We start from the raw sequence: 8,549 nt of genomic DNA, 5'->3' as shown, positions 1-8,549 counted from the left end.
AATATTTTTTTTTAATACTAATAAAATACAGTTTATATTAGTGAACAATATTTTTTAAATATCGTTTTATTTGGATATAATAAATATATGTTCAAGTCAAGTTTGACATTTTTGAATGAGTTAATTGAAACTTGACGTCGCCAAAGTGACCTCTCTTGTCTAAATTGCTTGTGAAGAGTATCAAATGGTTGTGTATATGCTTATTCATGCGGATATTGACCGGCCCAAAGGAAGGTTAACATTTTGCAGAATTACATGTACACCTGCGATGATAAATGTGTGACAATTATTTGGTATACATGTGAGCAGTAAATCGGCCCAAAGGAAGGTTTATTGTTTGACATGTCTTATTGTCAATATTTGATCGTTGCAACAAGAGTACCACTAGCAGTTGGTGTTACTGTCCAAAGACTTGACATCAATGGTGCACTGGGTATCTTGAGATGGGTTAAATTCCATGATTTGAACATATGTATTTATTTATTTATTGATTTATTTTCCTATAATGTGAGTTTCTAAGTTTCGTTCTTTATTTAATCCACAGCATCGGTTGCTTCCATATCTGCAAATTTGAGTTCTATTCCTGTCCTTGATGGGACAAATTTTAAGGAATGGAAAGAGAACATTTTGATTGTTCTTGGCTGCATGGATCTGGACCTTGCATTAAGAATTGATCGACCCTCTACTCCTAAGGACTCTAGTTCTTCTGAAGAAAAATTAGAGTATGAGAAATGGGATCGCTCAAATCGCATAAGTCTTATGATCATAAAGCGTAGCATTCCTGAGGTCTTTAGAGGTGCTGTCTCGAATGAGATAGTTACAGCTAAAAATTTCCTTGTTGAGATGGAAAAACGCTTTGAAAAAAGTGATAAGGCTGAAACAAGTTCTTTTCTTCAGAATTTAATTTCCATGAAGTATCAAGGCAAGGGTAATATAAGAGAGCACATTATGATGATGTCCAACATTGCTTCTAAGCTTAAAGGTCTAAAGCTTGAGTTGTCAGATGACTTACTCATTCATTTAGTATTGCTGTCTCTTCCTTCGCAATTCAGTCAGTTTAAGGTGACTTATAATTGTCAAAAGGAGAAATGGACTCTTAATGAGCTCATTTCATTATGTGTGCAAGAAGAGGACAGGCTGAAGCAAGATAGGACTGAAAGTGCTCACTTTACTAGCATCTCTAAAGACAAGGGCAAAAGGAAAAGAATTGAGGAGCCCAAGAACAAAGCTGCTGCTAAGGGTCCAGAACAAAAGAAGCAGACTAAGGATAACAACTGCTTCTTCTGCAGGAGTTCTGGACACGTGAAGAAGGATTGTGCCAAATATCACGCTTGGCGTGTTAAGAAAGGTATGATTCTGTCTTTGGTCTGTTCTGAGGTTAATTTAGCTTCAGTACCTGGAAACACTTGGTGGTTAGACTCTGGTGCAACTACTAACATCAGTGTTTCAATGCAGGGTTGCCTGAACTTCCGAAAGCCTAGTGATACTGAAAGATGCATCTATGTAGGAGATGGGAAGAAGGTAGAAGTTGAAGCCATAGGAAAATTTAGATTATTATTAAGTTCCGGTCATTATTTGGATTTAAAAGACACTTTTGTTGTACCGTCATTTAGACGGAATTTGATCTCTATTTCTTATTTGGACAAATCAGGATATTATTGTTCATTCGGGAATAAAGAATTTACTTTGTCTTTAAATTCGAATGTTGTTGGAACCGGTTTACTTTCTGGTTATGATAATCTTTATTTGTTGGAAACTGTGGCTAACTATAATGAAACCTTGAATGTGGAATCACGTGGTACTAAGCGGAAAATTGACAATTTCAATTCAGGAGTGCTTTGGCACAAACGTCTAGGTCACATCTCTAAAAATAGAGTTGAACGACTTGTGTCAGATGGAATTTTAGATTCCATTGACTTCACAGACCTTAACGTTTGTGTAGCATGCATTAAAGGAAAACAGACTAAAGATAAGAAATTAGGCGCATATAGAGCTACAGACGTCTTAGAATTGATACATACGGACATCTGTGGGCCATTTCCAACTCCTTCTTGGAATGGTCAACAATATTTTATATCATTCATAGACGATTACTCTAGATATGCCTACCTTTACCTAATTCACGAAAAGTCCCAATCAATAGACGTGTTCAAATCCTTTAAGGCAGAAGTTGAGAATCAACTTAATAAAAGAATTAAAAAGGTCAAATCTGATCGTGGTGGTGAATACTACGGCAGATATGACGGTTCAGGTGAACAACGTCCGGGACCATTTGCCAAATACCTAGAGGAATGTGGAATCGTCCCACAATACACTATGCCGGGGTCACCCAGCATGAATGGTGTAGCTGAAAGACGAAACAGGACTCTTAAGGATATGGTAAGGAGTATGATTTGTCATTCCACCTTGCCAGAGTCACTCTGGGGAGAGGCATTAAAAACAGCAGCATACATTCTTAATAGAGTACCAACTAAGGCAGCGGCTAAAACACCTTATGAGCTTTGGATTGGGCGTAAGCCTAGCCTGAAGCACTTTCATGTTTGGGGATGTCCAGCTGAGGCAAGGCCTTATAGGCCGAATGAAAAGAAATTTGAACCCCGAACAATTAGCAGCTATTTTATAGGGTACTCAGAAAAATCAAGGGGCTATAAATTTTATGATCCTAATTTGAGAACAATTTTTGAGACGGGAACGACAACGTTCTTTGAGGATATTGAGTTTGGGGGGAAGATTAAGGTTAAAGATTTTGTCTTTGAGGAAGAATCTGTAACAATTCCAGAACTGATTCTTCCACCAATTGACTTTCCCATTATTGAACAAACTCAAGATGATCTGGTTGTTCAGGAAGAACAAAATCCAGATCAAATTCAAGATCCTCAAGAACAAGTGCCTCAAGAGCCAGCTCCATTGCGGAGATCCACTAGAGAAAGGAAAAATGCTATTTCGGATGATTATGTAGTATTTATCAATGAGGTAGAGGAAAATGTTGGCATGACGGAAGACGACCCAGTCAACTTTCATCAAGCCATGCAAGATTCTCGTTCAGATAAGTGGATCGAAGCAATGAATGAGGAGTACAAGTCTATGCAAGACAATTCAGTTTGGGAACTTATCCCATTACCTGAAGGAAAGAAACCCATTGGTTGCAAATGGATTTTTAAAACCAAGCGGGATTCCAATGGTAATGTGGAGAGATATAAGGCACGTCTTGTAGCTAAGGGTTATACTCAAAAGGAAGGGATTGATTATAAAGAGACTTTCTCTCCGGTTTCATCGAAGGACTCTTTAAGAATAATCATGGCTCTTGTTGCTCACTTTAATTTGGAGCTTCATCAAATGGATGTAAAAACAGCTTTTCTCAATGGCGACATTGATGAGACGATCTATATGGTGCAGCCAGAAAACTTTGTGTTGGGAGACCCAAAGAATATGGTGTGCAAACTAAGAAAATCCATTTATGGGCTAAAACAAGCTTCTCGTCAATGGTACCATAAATTTCATCAAGTAATTCTCTCATTTGGTTTTGAGATGAATACAGTTGATGATTGTGTGTATCATAAGTTCAGTGGGAGCAGACATATTTTCCTGGTCTTGTATGTTGATGACATACTGCTTGCCACTAACGATATAGGCATGTTGCACGAAACTAAGAAATTTCTATCAAAGCATTTTGAGATGAAAGATCTTGGTGACGCCTCTTTTGTATTAGGAATTCAGATACACCGAGACAGATCTCGAGGTATTCTTGGATTGTCACAAAAGAGCTATATCGATAAGGTTCTCAAAAGGTTTGGGTTACAGGATTGCAAACCAGGGGACACCCCAGTTGCTAAGGGAGACAAGTTTAGTCTCAAACAGTGCCCTAAGGGAAGTTTGGAAATTCAAGAAATGCAAAAGATCCCTTATGCTTCAGCTGTAGGGAGTCTTATGTATGCCCAAGTATGTACGCGTCCAGACATAGCGTTCATAGTAGGGATTTTAGGCAGATATTTAAGCAATCCAGGTCTTGACCATTGGAAAGCAGCCAAGAGGGTCATGAGATATTTGAAGAGAACAAGAAACTACATGCTCACATATAGGAGGTCAGACCAGTTAGAGATCACTGGGTACTCTGACTCGGATTTTGCGGGATGCCAAGACAGCTTAAGATCAACTTCAGGCTATGTCTTTCTGTTAGCTGGTGGAGCAGTTTCTTGGCGTAGTGCCAAGCAAGGTCTTACTGCCTCATCAACCATGGCAGCAGAATTCGTAGCAATTCATGAGGCATCTGACCAGGGCATTTGGCTGAGAAATTTTGTCACAGGGCTGCAAATAGTTGAAGGGATTGAAAGACCACTCAAGTTGTATTGTGACAATAGATCAGCAGTCCTGTATTCTAACAATAATAGGAGCTCAACCAAGTCAAAGCACATTGACATTAAGTTCCTAGTTGTTAAAGAGAAGGTACAAAGTGGACAGATATCCATAGAACACTTAAGGACAAACTCCATGATTGCGGATCCACTCACTAAAGGTCTACCACCCAAGGTCTTTCATGAGCACACTGCTCACATGAGTGTGCTACAGCTTGAGGAATCTTGATTTTAGTGGGAGTTTCGTCCATTATGTAATTCATGTTCTATGTTTAATTGTAAAGTACAAATACATTGTATTTGGACTTTCTGATCAGAAATAAAGTTTAAAGTATTCAGTTTTTGGTTACTTTGTACATTTAAGTTATGGTATGATCTCATTCGATAAAGTAGGACCAGTTGAAAATTGACATGCATTGACCAACTTCATGTAATTTTCATGCTACACTTTTCATAATGGGTCTATGTCATTTAGTTGTGTCAGTACGGGTGATCATTGATGGGTTTAGTTATGCTTATTATGACGAAAGCCTCTTTGGTTCCATGTGCTGATATGATTAATGGACGGGACAATTTGGATTATACTCAAGGTAATTATAATGACATTTTTGACGTCATAAAGTCTAACACACTCCTAAGGATACATGTGTGACCAGTGGGAGATTGTAAGATTTATGGGTCACATATGTAATTAATTAATAAAGTGTGTTAGGGTCATTATATAATTAGCCAATAAACTAGGGGTCAAATAATATATAATAGTTTATGACTAAAGAGCATAATAGTTATGAAAATTAATAGTATAGATACCAGACAATTTCTAATTTAATGAGGGGCTGAATTGGAAATACTGCAATTTGGGATATAACTAATAATAGTTATATATAGGGGTAATGGTCCCCAAGGCAAAAACAACAAGACTATTCAGTTTCAAAATCCTAAAGGAGAAAACTCTCTAGTTCTCTCTATCCCCATCAAGAGAGCAAGGTCTTCAGGGTGTTTTGCTGAGGAAGATCACCCAACCCATTGGCTCTATCATCATCATCCCAGGATTTCATCAATGGCAATTCCCACAGGTACGCTTCCGCCCTTGGTTATTCATCATGTAATTGGCATGGATAGTTAACAGCCAGTTCTTGGGACCATAACGCACAGTAGAATATTCGAAACTTATTAAATTAATTCTTTCTTTTAGAACCTAAATTCAAACATTACCATCACAGAGACAACACTAATATTGAAAGCAATAAAAAGAGATATAACTATAAATCAGACACCTCAAATTTTAACGTGAAAACCCCCTTAAAATGAAAGTAAAAACCACGAGTTATTAAAAGCAAAGAAATAACTTCACAATATAAATTAATGAGTATAACCCAAGTCTTCTTTGTAGAGGTGTTTGGGGTGCAGTTTAATCGGTTATGAGGTAGAAATTCATTCGAACAAAATTTTAAATACTCGCAATTTGGTTCAATTTGGAGGACATTAAAAAAAATTATGATCTTATCTGAATTAAAGCAGTTTAAATTGAATCGGTGTTCAATTACCCAAATTGCAATTATAAAATATTGATGGAATATTATTAATATAAGGTTACCTTTTAGTACCAAGTTCGAAATAAAATATAACATTTGATATATTAATAGTTAACATTACGAAATAGTAATGGATTATGCTTGAAATATATTTGCAATAGTAAAAGAATATATTCAATTAGATAAATAAGTATTATTAATTAAAATTAATACCAGCAAATAATAGATTAATGCAATATCTAATACTAATAAAAAATAAATAAGTATTTAAATTGATATATATGTAACTTGGTTCAGTTTTGAAAATTGAATTAGATATCCAATGAGATTCATGCAATTTTCCGAAAACAAGATCCAAACACATCCAATAATATTCGGTTTGTGATTGTCAATTTTGTCTTAACAATTAGTTTTCAAACATCTTTTTTCTACTCTATACGCAAATAGAGGACCATCTTTGTTAGCTCAACATGGGGCCAAGCTAACTTTGACTACTTTATAAGGGTGATTTTGGCCAAAACCCTAATTGACATCTCAATTGTGATGCTCTTACGATGATTTTTGAGAAGGAAGTATTAGACTATCCATAATAATAATTCAATAAAAAATACACTTATAATCTTTGATTGAATTTTTTCTAACATATGTAGTTCTACTGTTTTCAATGTGACTGAAGATCTTTTACATATTATTATTATTTATTATTATTATTATTATTATTATTATTATTATTATTATTATTATTATTATTATTATGTTACATATAAACATTACCAAAATGATTATTTTACTATTATTATTTTACATATAAGCATTAGTGAAATATGCTTAAATAGTGTAGTTCATAATCAAAGTCATATATATTTTTTCATTAGTTGGCATGTTTGAAATAATATCATTGAAATTGAACGTTTGCAATAAAATTGAATTTATTTTGGATATGATTCAAGAAAGGTTAAATATTGTTTTTGTTGATATTATGATAAATGGGATTTACTACTGACTTCCCCTTTGCCAACAACGTTGGTTGTGGCTTAGGGGAACCCTTGTGACTAACTTGTTTCCTTCGAGTCTATTGTCAGTTTTGTATATTTGTAAGTCTAATTAGAGTCCTCAAGTGTGAGATGTCGTCATATATGTTGTAGTTAATGTATTCTAGTGCATTTGGATTTGTCAAAATCATGCTAGACTTTTCAATAAGGACATTTGTAAGACCCATAATTTTAAAGTACCCTTTATGTATTTTTGGTGTATTTTGGATTTTGGCTCGGAGACTTTTTAGCCAAAGTTAATAATATTTTGGAGTTTTTATAATCAAAAAGATATTTTGATGCCGATTAGAATTTCTCGTCGATAAATAAATTGAATTAAGTGCGGTGAATCCTTTACGGAGAATTTAATGCGTTACGGGTGAAACGGTAATTTAACAAATATCTAGATATTTTGAGATATTTGTTAAGTTATATTTTATATATATATATATATATCTAGATATTTTGAGATATTTGTTAAGTTATATTTAATATATATATATATATATATATATATATATATATATATGTTTGTTTGGAGAGAATAGAAAGAAAGAAAATTAGAAGGAAGGAAAAGGAAGAGAAAAGGTTATATAAAGGAAAGAAGGAAATAGAAAGGAAGGAAAAACAAAGAAAGGAAAAAGGAAGGAAAGAAAATTCAGAATTTCATCTTCTTCCTCCCTACGCGTGACCCCCCATTTTCCCTTCTCCTCCATTTTCGTCTTTCGTTGCTTTCTTTCTTCAAGACTAGTAACCCAAGGTTGGGTGAGTGTTAGAACAAAGGTTTCGCAACTCCACTCTTCCTCTTTGATTCGAAAACGAAGAAAAACGGTATTTGAGATTCAAACACAAACCCCTCCGTTTCTTCTAGATCCAAGCTTCATTTCGCGAAGAGTTAGAAGGGAAAGTTGCTCACTACCACTCCACGGTGTTAGGGGACCAATTTGGAGGCGACGTTGCGAGCAAAGATTTTACCGGCTTTACTCGCGGTACCGGAAAACCACGTTGAAGCTAACGTTAAGGCAAGGGCTCCTTCCAAACTTTTAGTTTGCATTTAGGGACTTATCTGTGAGTGTGTGGAAAGGCTCTTGTTAGGGTTTGAGTATTGATTTGGGGGAAAATGGATCTACGACTTTATGGGTAAAATCTTAGAGTTGGGTTTTGGTTATATTTGATGGATGTTTCGTTGAAAATGAACTTAACTCATTTGTGTATGATTATGGGTAAATGAAATTTGATGTGTTTGAGTGCTATGTTGTGTTGATTTGTGTTCGTCGTATTTGACGGATTCTAAGTTAATACCGATAAAATTTGATGTGTTTTGGTGTGGATTGTGAATTGAATTTGATAAAATGTTTTGAGTTGGTTTTGTTGTGAAATTTGAAAACCATTAGAGTTAAACGAGAATTAAAAATGGGGAATCTCTTAATGTCTCGGTTACTTAACTATCGTTTTTGAAAATCGTTTCAGTAAATGAGTATTAAGAATGGGGAATCTCTTAATGTCTTGTTTACTGAATGTTTTGTGTGAAAATCGTTTCAGTAAATGAGTATTAAGAATGGGGAATCTCTTAATGTCTTGTTTACTGAATGTTTTGTGTGAAAATCGTTTAAATCAAAAGTATATTAAGA

The sequence above is a fragment of the Cicer arietinum genome, chromosome 1 (assembly GCF_000331145.2).
Source record: "Cicer arietinum cultivar CDC Frontier isolate Library 1 chromosome 1, Cicar.CDCFrontier_v2.0, whole genome shotgun sequence".
NCBI classification, from domain to species: Eukaryota; Viridiplantae; Streptophyta; class Magnoliopsida; order Fabales; family Fabaceae; genus Cicer; species Cicer arietinum.
The sequence above is the reverse complement of the archived record's forward strand: the minus strand, read 5'-3'. Positions refer to the sequence as shown.